Here is a 10,891-nt window from a genome sequence, read left to right on the forward strand (position 1 = left end):
AATCCCTTGCATTAACTCAGCGATTTCTTAGCAATCTGCAGCTCATAGGCTGGTAATCCCTGTTGTAGCCTAACAATCTGTTTCTCTTTGTAGACTTGGTCCAGTCAGAGACCAAAATAATTAATTAGTACTCCTTTGGTTTATACACCCAGTTACTTTGGGTACTGTTAAACTCTTGAGTCAGTAACTTGACAACAAGGTAACTTGATTTACTCCTAAAGGTAGATAATTACATTGTGTGTGTGCATGCACATACACACATAAGCTTTACTTGTCACCTGCAAAGTGTGATCTTTTTACCTGTGCAGCAGAGGGGGCTAGCAGCTCACTGCTTGACTAATGTTCTGCCGAGAATGGGCAAGCTGAGTATCTCTCACCTGCTCACCTTCATAGCTGAATATCCTAGAGTAAATCAAGATACATGTATTATATCTTCCCTTTAAAAAAGTAAAGTTAAATCTTTTTAATTAAAAATTAAACTAGCATGGTGTTCATTACAGCTTTTTTTTTTAATTGAATGGTGAAGCCATGCCCAAGAATTATCTGCTGTTCTCATTTCAGAGTTTATTCCTGGATGCAGTTTTTCTATCTTTTTCTTTTTTTTTCCTTTGAAATGGTGTCTAATATTGATACAAGTTTAACAGTACTTTTTTAAAAAATAAGTTTTTCATTAAAAGAAATTCTATTTGAAGGGAATATTGGTGACTTCTTGGAAGAAGGAGATAAAGAGTCTTGACTTGGCTGCTAAGGGAACTGCCTCCACATAGGAAACAGGCTCAAGTGGATAAGAGATCTAAACATTCAGTCCTGAGATTTCTCTGCCCTAAAAGCCAAAGAATGTGCAGGGGGACAGCAACGGGAAGACTTCCCCCTCCCTTATCTATATCTCAGGACATCCTGATCTTTTTTTTTTTTTTTTATACTTTAGAATCAAGACATGTGTTCAATACATCCTGATCTTAAACCTTACTTCTGCATACACAGTTGCTGAAGTTGGAAACTTGGGTACCATATTTATTTTCTCTGTCTCCCTGAGTCCAATCCCTTACTAAGTCCTGCAAATTTTACCATGGCTTATTTAATTTCCACTAGTTTAATATTGGAATACCTGGACTAGACTTGCCCTACTGTGTACCATAGAAAGGAATAAATCAAAATAGATAGTAATGTTTGTCAGTTAAACCTTTTGAGACTGTAGAAGTTTTTTTGTTTTTTTTTTAATTTTTGCAATCACAGAGATTGTGATCAAAATAGTTAAGCACATGGACTCTAGAGCTATACTGGTCACTTCAAATCTTCACTCTACCGCTGCCTAGTGTGTGACTGTGGACAAGTTATTTAATCTATCTGTGTCTCAGTTTTCTCAATCAGGAATAAGGGTATTAATCATACTTGCCTCATAGGGAATACCTGGAACATACTTATTACATAGAAGACCCTTTTTAAGAGTTAGCTCTTCATCCATTTGTTGTTTTTGTTAAAGAATTAGAAAAATCTATTTCCTCAGTTGATGAATTTGAAGTGAACTATTGATTATAAACAACTATTTGATTTAATAGGGTATTTAAGATGAGAATTTTTTTTTTAAGAGACAAGGTCATGCTCTGTCACTTAGGCTGGAATGCAGTGGTGCGATCATAACTCACTGCAGCCTCAAAACACCTGGGCTCAAGTGATCCTCTCGCCTCAGCCTTCCAAAGTGGCTGGGATTCCAGGTATGAGCCACTGCGCCCAGGAAGGAATTTTTAAATTTAAGCAACTAAGTTATCCCCTTTCCTCTGCCACTTAAGATTATGTTCCACTGCCTGCATCTAGAATAATTTTCTGACCTTTTGTTATTTGCTACACAAGTTAAATGATCTGAATGTTAAATGTCATGTAGGGTAGTAAAGCAGTGTCTAAAGTGTTATTTTACATATGTGATGATGTCTCTATCATTTAGAAATGTATGAGCAAATACTGCTTTCTACTTTGTGGCCCGGGTACTTGTAAAAGAATTATCTTTCATTTGTTTTCAGTGAGTGATTAGATGACTGTGTGGTTATTCAGCCTCTCAGAAATCTGTTTGTATAGCTGAATTAATTATCAGCTAAGAAGACAATGACCAGCAGTGGGAAAACTGATTTATATGCCCAAAGGGACAGATAACTTTGGGGGGGAGGGATTATTGATTACATTATACATCCCACACCCAGTTGGAGAATCAGTTCCCCTTTACAGCTATCTAAGGACCTAGGATAAAAACTAGTTCTTCATTCCTTGCTTAGACATTGCTTAAAAAAAAAACAAAAAAAAAACTAGTTCTTCCAAAGTTATAGAAATGAGCATAAGAAGAAAGAAATTAAGTATTAATTCTTAGATACTGTTGTAGAGATTATGTATAATAAAAACTCTGGCCAGTATTACCAAAGGCCTTCCTGCTCTTGTGGGCCATCATATGTACATTTTCATTATTACAAGTCCTTTGGTTTTTGATTTGGTTTTGTCATATTTTCCAAACTGTTTTCAATATGTGTGTCTTTTATAGTCTAATGGCAAAAAGACTCATTTATTCTATGACTTTTATCAAAAATTGTCCTTTTACCCCTCAGAAAAGTCTATATACTACCTTATCCACATTTTTTGACTTCTCTTGAGCCCAAAAGTAACTATACATCATTTTTTAAAAAAACATGTCTATACTTCAGAAATTCCTAGTTAGTTTTTTTAGTTAACGAGTATATAATATTGCAAATTGTTTTTCAGTTGTGTCATATATAAATTGGATTTCATCAAATTAAGTTTTATATTTCAAAGGATATTATCAAGAAAGTGAAATATTTTCACAAATGGGGGAAAATATTTGCAAATTATTTATCTGATAACTTGTATACAAAATGAATAAAGAACCCTTATGACTCAATCAATAATAAAGACACATAACCCAGTTTAATAGTGGGCAAATGATCTGAATAGATATTTCTCCAAAGAAGATATACATATGGCCAATAAGTGCATGGAAAGATAATTCAACATTTTAGCTATAGAGGACATGCAAATGAAACCCATGAGATACCACTTCATGTCCACTAGGTCAATTAGTTTTGATTACTAGCTTTAACCAAAAATACACATAGGTTTTGGCTAGGATTTGGAGAAATTGGAAGCCTTCACACAAGTGGTGGGAATGTAAAATTGTATAAACACTTGGGAAAACAGGGTTGTCATTTGACCCAGCAATTTTAACTCCTGGGTATATAACTAAGAGAAATGAAAATACATGTCCACACAAAAGTTTGTACAGTATATGTTTGCAGCAGCATATTCATTGTAGTGAATAGATGAAAACAAGCCAAATGTTTATTAACCAACAAATGGATAAACAAACTATGGTGTATCTATAAATGGAATGTCATTTGGCTATAAAAAGATTAAATTACTCATACATACTACAGTTTGTATGAACCTTAATATTATTGTACTAAGTGATAAAGTCACAAAAGGCCATATGGTATGATACCATTTATATGAAATGTCCAGAGTAGGTGAGTGTATAAAAACAGATTAGTGTTTGTCTAGGGCTGGATGGGGGATAGAGGAATTAGGAGACAGTAGCTAAATAGGACAGAGTTTCTTCATGGGTGATAAAAATATTCTAAGATTGATTGTGATTATTATGCAACTATTAATATATGAATATACTAAAAGGATTGAATTGTATTCTTTAAATGGGCAATTATATGATAACATGATTTATGTCAGTAAGCTGTTACAAAAAATTGTCAAAGAGGACTTCCCAATAACCGAAGACATTGGTGGCCATCCAGCTACTACAATACCAATTTTCCTCCAAAAAATACAAAACGATAAGAAGGAAAAAATAAATCCATACAGAATTTTTAAATGTAGCATAATTTGAAGAGAATTTAAGACTTCAGTATAACTATAAGTAAAAAAGAGAAAGCTCCCCAAATCTTTGGAGCTCTCATTTGGCTCCTGCCTGCCACAAGACTTTCTGGCAAGCATGGGCAGAGAAAGGTGGGGACAAAAGAGAGAGGGAAGCTTATCTTTATCTAAACACTTAGCAAGAAAGAATAAGCTCACTGACTAGGTCTGAAAATTCTTTTTTTAAAAAAAAGTACCAAATAATATTAGGGACCATTAAAAATGCATACAGTTCTCAGAGGCAGTCTTTAAAATGCATAGCTTCTAGGGGAGAAAAAGAAGGTACATAAGTAAGGAGAAGCACCCACCCTTTGGCAGTTGGGTAGTGAAGGGGAAATAAAGTGAAAGAGGAAATTCAGAATCCAGCAAGACAAAGAGAACCACAGAATTACATGATTCTTACCCAACATTTTTCCCCAGAACAGAACAAACAATTAACTGAAATATCTGGACTTTGCTATACTGACAGAAGAGGGCACCATTAAAATAGGAATCTTTTAAAATGGCAAAGTAAGCTGAGCTCACAAGAAAAGAAATAATAGACAAAAGCAGAAATTAATGAGGTAGGGAATAGAAAAACAGTTGGCTTAATTGAATCTATATTCTGAAATTTTTAAAATTATCAAAATAGACAAACCACTAGCCAATCTAATCATGTAAAAGAAAGGAATTAAATGCAAATATGCAAAATTAGAGAAGATGAGGGGAAATAACTATTGAAAACAATTTAAAACATTTTTTTTTTTTTTTGAGACAGAGTCTCACTTTTGTTGCCCAGGCTAGAGTGAGTGCCATGGCGTCAGCCTAGCTCACAGCAACCTCAAACTCCTGGGCTCAAACGATCCTCCTGCCTCAGCCTCCCAAGTAGCTGGGACTACAGGCATGTGCCACCATGCCCGGCTATTTTTTTGTATATATATTTTTAGTTGGTCAATTAATTTCTTTCTATTTTTAGTAGAGACGGGGTCTCGCTCAGGATGGTTTCGAACTCCCAACCTCGAGCAATCCGCCCGCCTCGGCCTCCCAGAGTGCTAGGATTACAGGCGTGAGCCACCGCGCCCGGCCTAAAACATTTTTTTAAATTACAAGAGACTACTTAGCAGACTTCATAGCAGTTAATTTGAAAACCTAGATGAAATGATTAATTTTCTAAGAAACTGCAGATTGCCAAAATTGAGTTAGAAAGGTTACACTGACTAATTTCTACAGAATAAATAAAGAATATTTTTAAAAAACTATCCCAATAAAACTCATTAGGCTTGGATGGTTTCATAGGGCAATTCTATCAAATCTTCAAGTGTCAGGTAGTCCTGCTGCTTTATAAATTGTTCTAGGGCATCAAAAATGTTGGAAAGCTTCTGAACTCCTTTTATGCAACAAAAATATAGTACTGATAATTAAAACCTGAAAAGAACAATACTAAAAAAAGAAAGAAAACTACAAACTAGTATCCCTTATGAATATTGGTGCAGAGATACCAAATAAAATAATGATATTATTATTAAGTAATATACCATGACCATGTAAGATTTATTGTAGGAATGCAGGGCTGGTTAAATATTAGGGTATCCATTAGCATAAAGCATAATACTCCATATTAATAGATTTGCAAGGAAAAATAATTATCTCCATAAATGCTGAAAGAGCCTGCAACAAAATCCCCCCCATTCATGACAAAAATCCCCCCTTGAGAAGTAGGAATTACAGGATTATTTTTAAATGATAAAATATCTGTATCTTAATCTTAAAGCCAGAAATCTTATACCTAAACAAGGCCAAGTGCTTACTGTCTTCACTGCAATTTAACATTATAGTGGAGGTATCAATCAATATAATTAGACAAATCAGTTTGAGGCATAAAAATAGGTAAAGAAGTTAAGACTGTCTTAGCAGATTATATGATACAAGTTGAGTATCCTTAATCTGAAATGCTCCAAAATATGAAACTTTTTGAGCACCAACGTGCTCTAAGGAAATGCTCATTGAAGCATTTCAGATTTTGAATTAGAGATGCAAGTGGTAAGTATAATGCAGGTATTCCAAAATCCAAAACAATGCAAAATCCAAACTACCCCTAGTCCCAAGCATTTCAGATAAGAGATATTTGACCTGTAGTATAGCTGGAAAACCAGAGGACATTACTGGTAAAACTAATCTAAATGATACAGAGAATTCAGTAAGATAGCCAGGTATAAGATTAACCTACAAAAATCAGTAGTCTCATATACACAGACCAGTTATCAGTTATAATGGTAGAGAAAACTCCACTTACAATACCAAAGATTAAATACTTAAGAATAAATGTAAAAAGTGTACAAAATCTACAGGAGGAAAATTTTTCAACACTTTTAAAAGTCACAAAATTAGACTTGAGTAGGATGACTCAGTATTATAAAGATGTCAGTTCTTAATTTCTAAATTTAATGTAATCCCAGCAAAAATACCAAGTTTTTTTCCTTTTTGTTTTTGGTTTTTTTCTTTAATGAAGTTGGGCGAGTTAATATTAAGTTGTATGGGAAAACAAACCGAAAAATAGCCAAGAAGAAACTAAAAAAGAAAAACTGCCATTGAGTATAAGATACTGAAACATATACTATAAAGCTTCTATAATTAAATCCATATGCTGGTGTCACATTAATAAACAAATATAGCAGTGGAATAGAAAACCCAGAAACACCCAGGTACAAGGACAAATAATAAAAAGGCGTATTTCCAACCACTGAAGTAGAAATGGACTTTTTAAGAAATGGTACTGGTAGCCATTTGGAAGGAAATAAAATTATATTCACATCTTGCTCCATGCATAATAATAAACTCAACACCTGCATACAAATATTCATAGCATTATTCATAATAGCCCAAAATGCAATAATTCAAATGGCTATAAACTGATAATTGGATAAGCAAAGTGTTGTTTATCCATGCAATGGAATATAATTCAGCAATAAAAAGGAATAAAAGTACTGATAAATGGTGCTACATTAATGAAGCTTGAAAACATTATGCCGAGTGAAAGAAGGCAGTCACAAAAGGCCACAGATTGTATGATTTCATTTATATGAAATGTCCATAATAGGCATATCTATACAGCGGATAAATCAGTGGTTGCCTGGGACTGAGGGAGTTTGGAGGAAAGGGGAGTGATTCATGAAAGATACAGTGTTTCTCTTTGGGATGATGAAGTTGTTCTAAAAGTTGCTGTGATGGTTGCACAAATGTTTGAATACACTAAAAGGCACTGAATTTGACACTTTAAATGGATGAATGTATGATATATGAATTATATTTCAATAAAGCTGTAACCAAAAAAAAAAAAAACAACGAACTCCAAATGGATTAAGGATCTAGGTTAAAGAGAGGGAGAGATTATATAAATACTAGAAGAAAACATGGGTTTTCTTCTTTGACCTTTGTATATGGAAAAGGCTTTTTTATATGACTCAAAATACAGAAGCTATAAAAGTTTTAATGTGACTACATAAAAATAAAATTTTACATGGCAAAAACTACCATGAAAAAAGTAAAAAAAACAAGCTGACAAACTTGGGGAAAATGTCTTCAACATACACTACAGGCAAAGGCCAATAATCCTAATATATAAAGAATGCCTAGGCCGGGTGCTGTGGCTCACGCCTGTAATCCTAGCTCTTGGGAGGCCGAGGCGGGCGGATTGCTCAAGGTCAGGAGTTCAAAACCAGCCTGAGCAAGAGCGAGACCCCGTCTCTACTATAAATAGAAAGAAATTAATTGGCCAACTGATATATATATAAAAAATTAGCCGGGCATGGTGGCGCATGCCTGTAGTCCCAGCTACTCGGGAGGCTGAGGCAGAAGGATCACTCAAGCCCAGGAGTTTGAGGTTGCTGTGAGCTAGGCTGACGCCACGGCACTCACTCTAGCCTGGGCAACAAAGCGAGACTCTGTCTCAAAAAAAAAAAAAAAAAAAAAAGAATGCCTAGGCCGGGCGTGGTGGCTCACACCTGTAATCCTAGCACACTGGGGAGGCCGAGGTGGGTGGATTGTTTGAGCTCAAGAGTTTGAGACCAGCCTGAACAAGAGCCAGGCTCTGTCTCTACTAAAAATAGAAATTAGCTGGACAACTAAAAATATATAGAAAAAATTAGCTGGAAATGGTGATGTATGCCTGTAGTCCCAGCTACTTGGTAGGCTGAGGCAGAAGGATCACTTGAGCCCAGGAGTTTGAGGTTGCTGTGAGCTAGGCTGACACCACATCACTAATAGCCCGGGCAACAGAGTGAGACTCTGTCTCAAAAAAAAGAAGAAGAATGCCTAATACATATGCACTTATCTTTTGACCCAGCAATCCCACTTCTAGGAATCTTCTCTAAAGATAAACATCTATATGCACAAGTTTGTTCATTTAGGAGTGTGTGTAGTTGCAAAATACTGCAAATAGCCTAAATGCCCATACAGGAGCATAATTGAATAAATAATAGAACAACCACACAATATTGTGCTGCTGTAAGAATGAGGAAGATCTCTGAACTGTTAGGGTGCAATTAGATGAAATAAGTAAAGTACAAAGAGTATCAATAGTATGCTGCTCTTCGTGTAAGAAGGAAATACAGGCACATGTACCTCCTGATGTGTGCAAAAGAAATATAGGAATAATAAACTAGAAACTAAAGTTGAGCAAGAATGGGGTAGAAAAATTGGAGGTAATAGGAATGAGATAGTAGAGGTGAGAAGGGAGTGGCACTTCTTCGACTATATTTTATATTACTTTGACTCTTAGAAACCTCGTAATTTTTCACATAGCCTCCAAAAATAAATAAAATCAACCTGGATGTTGGGGAATGGGGAGAAAGGAAACCAAAGAGAATACAAACACTAACAAATGAAACTTATTGTATTATAAACTAAGTTATGGATTGAGTTCTGAAGTCAGTGAATAACACTGACTTGAATGGGGAAGAAGAGAGCTAAGTAACTTCAGAAAACAGTATTTTGCTTTTGAGGGGGTTCTCCCTATGTTACTCAGGCAGGTCTTAAACTCCTGGGCTTAAGACAAACTCCAGCCACAGCCTCCTGAGTAGCTGGAATTAGAGACATGTGCCATCACACCCAGCTGATTATACTCTAAGACAAAATACAAAAAGGCAAAAAAAAAAAAAGGATATATTCTAAGTAGGAAATGTGTTTATCGCAGAAATGTTGGTTAGGAATTCTGAAACTGCCTTTTATGTATAGTAAAATTAAACAAGTGAATATATTGTAGATAATAAAAGTCAAATTTCTCACTGTTGGGTAAAGAAGTTATGGGTAAAGATAGGAGTAGGCTAATATGAACCATTTTTTTTTTTTTTTTTTTGAGACAGAGTCTCACTTTGTTGCCCAGGCTAGAGTGAGTGCCATGGCGTCAGCCTAGCTCACAGCAACCTCAAACTCCTGGGCTCGAGCGATCCTTCTGTCTCAGCCTCCCGAGTAGCTGGGACTACAGGCATGCGCCACCATGCCCGGCTAATTTTTTATATATATATCAGTTGGCCAATTAGTTTCTTTCTATTTATAGTAGAGACGGGGTCTCGCTCTTGCTCAGGCTGGTTTTGAACTCCTGACCTTGAGCAATCCGCCCGCCTCGGCCTCCCAGAGAGCTAGGATTACAGGCGTGAGCCACCTCGCCCGGCCCTGAACCATGTTTTCTTTGACTGGAGGTAACCATATGAAGTCATGCTTTTTAATATATATATAGAGATGTTTAAATACAAAAATAAGTATATAGATGCATGGATATGTCTATTAGTATCCTGTACATATATACATATCCTAGTTCTGTCCTGAGAGAGCCAAAGAGCATGAGACTGTAATCACATTGAGCACATCAGTGCTCAGATCTTCTCTAAATACTATTCTCCAAATACTATTCTCCAATAAAAGGAGCCGCGGATTTTTGGAGAAATGGTCAAGTCTGGGCTTGGGGCAGGAAAAATACAAGTTGTGCCATCATGTGGTGCCAGGTGCCAGAAAGTAATTCCAAAAATGATGGGAGTATGTTGAAAGGATGCGGGAGCCAATCTGGAGGAACTTTCAATGACCAAAACTGGTTATAATTTGAGAAACAAAATAATAAAGGTATTGAATTATAACCCACAGAGTAAAACACATACACAAGATTTCAGTTAGATTGATAGAGAGATGGATAGATAGATGGTTAGGAAGGACAACTTTTCCTTACAATGGAATTCCAATTAGTATAAAAGAAAAGAAGGAAATAAAAAACACCATTAGGAAAATACTACTCTAATAAATATTGCATGCAGGAACCATCAATGGCTATTATAATCAGTGAAATTATGATGAGAAGCAGTATATTTTCAAGGTCACAAATACCTCCCCATAAGATACTTATTAATTACAAAAAGAATAATGGAAACTGTATAGGAAAAACATGGCAGACACTATCCTAACCAAGTAAAGTAAAAATCACCAGTAATGAGATATGTTACTTAGCATCATGTATACTCGGATAAGACGAACTGATAAAGGCATAGTTTTCACTTCTGTGGTATCCTTGCCAAAAACACGTGAGCTTAATCTAATTATGAAATTGGAGAAATTTGCTTTAAGGAATTTAACATCTGTAGTTTAGGTAATAGTGTTGTATCAATGTTAATTTTCTGATTTCAGTGATTATGCTATAATTGTGTAACATGCTATCGGTAGGGGAAGTAGAATGAATTATATGCAGGAAATCTGGGCTATTGTTGCAACTTTTCTCCAAGTCTAAAATTATTTCCAAGTAAAAAATTTTTTTAAATAGGTAAAGGTTTTTTCTGCTGTAGCATGTGGCCTAAAAAAAAAAAAAAAATAGGTAAAGGTTTCGAGGTACCAGGTGTCTGTTGCTACCTAAACTCTTGTTACCTGAAAACTCAGAAACCAGATACATTTTGATAACACAGTAACCATTGCTATCCGGACTGTCACTATTTAAATTAAGACTGATAGA

The sequence above is a fragment of the Microcebus murinus genome, chromosome 8, assembly GCF_040939455.1.
Source record: "Microcebus murinus isolate Inina chromosome 8, M.murinus_Inina_mat1.0, whole genome shotgun sequence".
Taxonomy (NCBI): Eukaryota; Metazoa; Chordata; class Mammalia; order Primates; family Cheirogaleidae; genus Microcebus; species Microcebus murinus.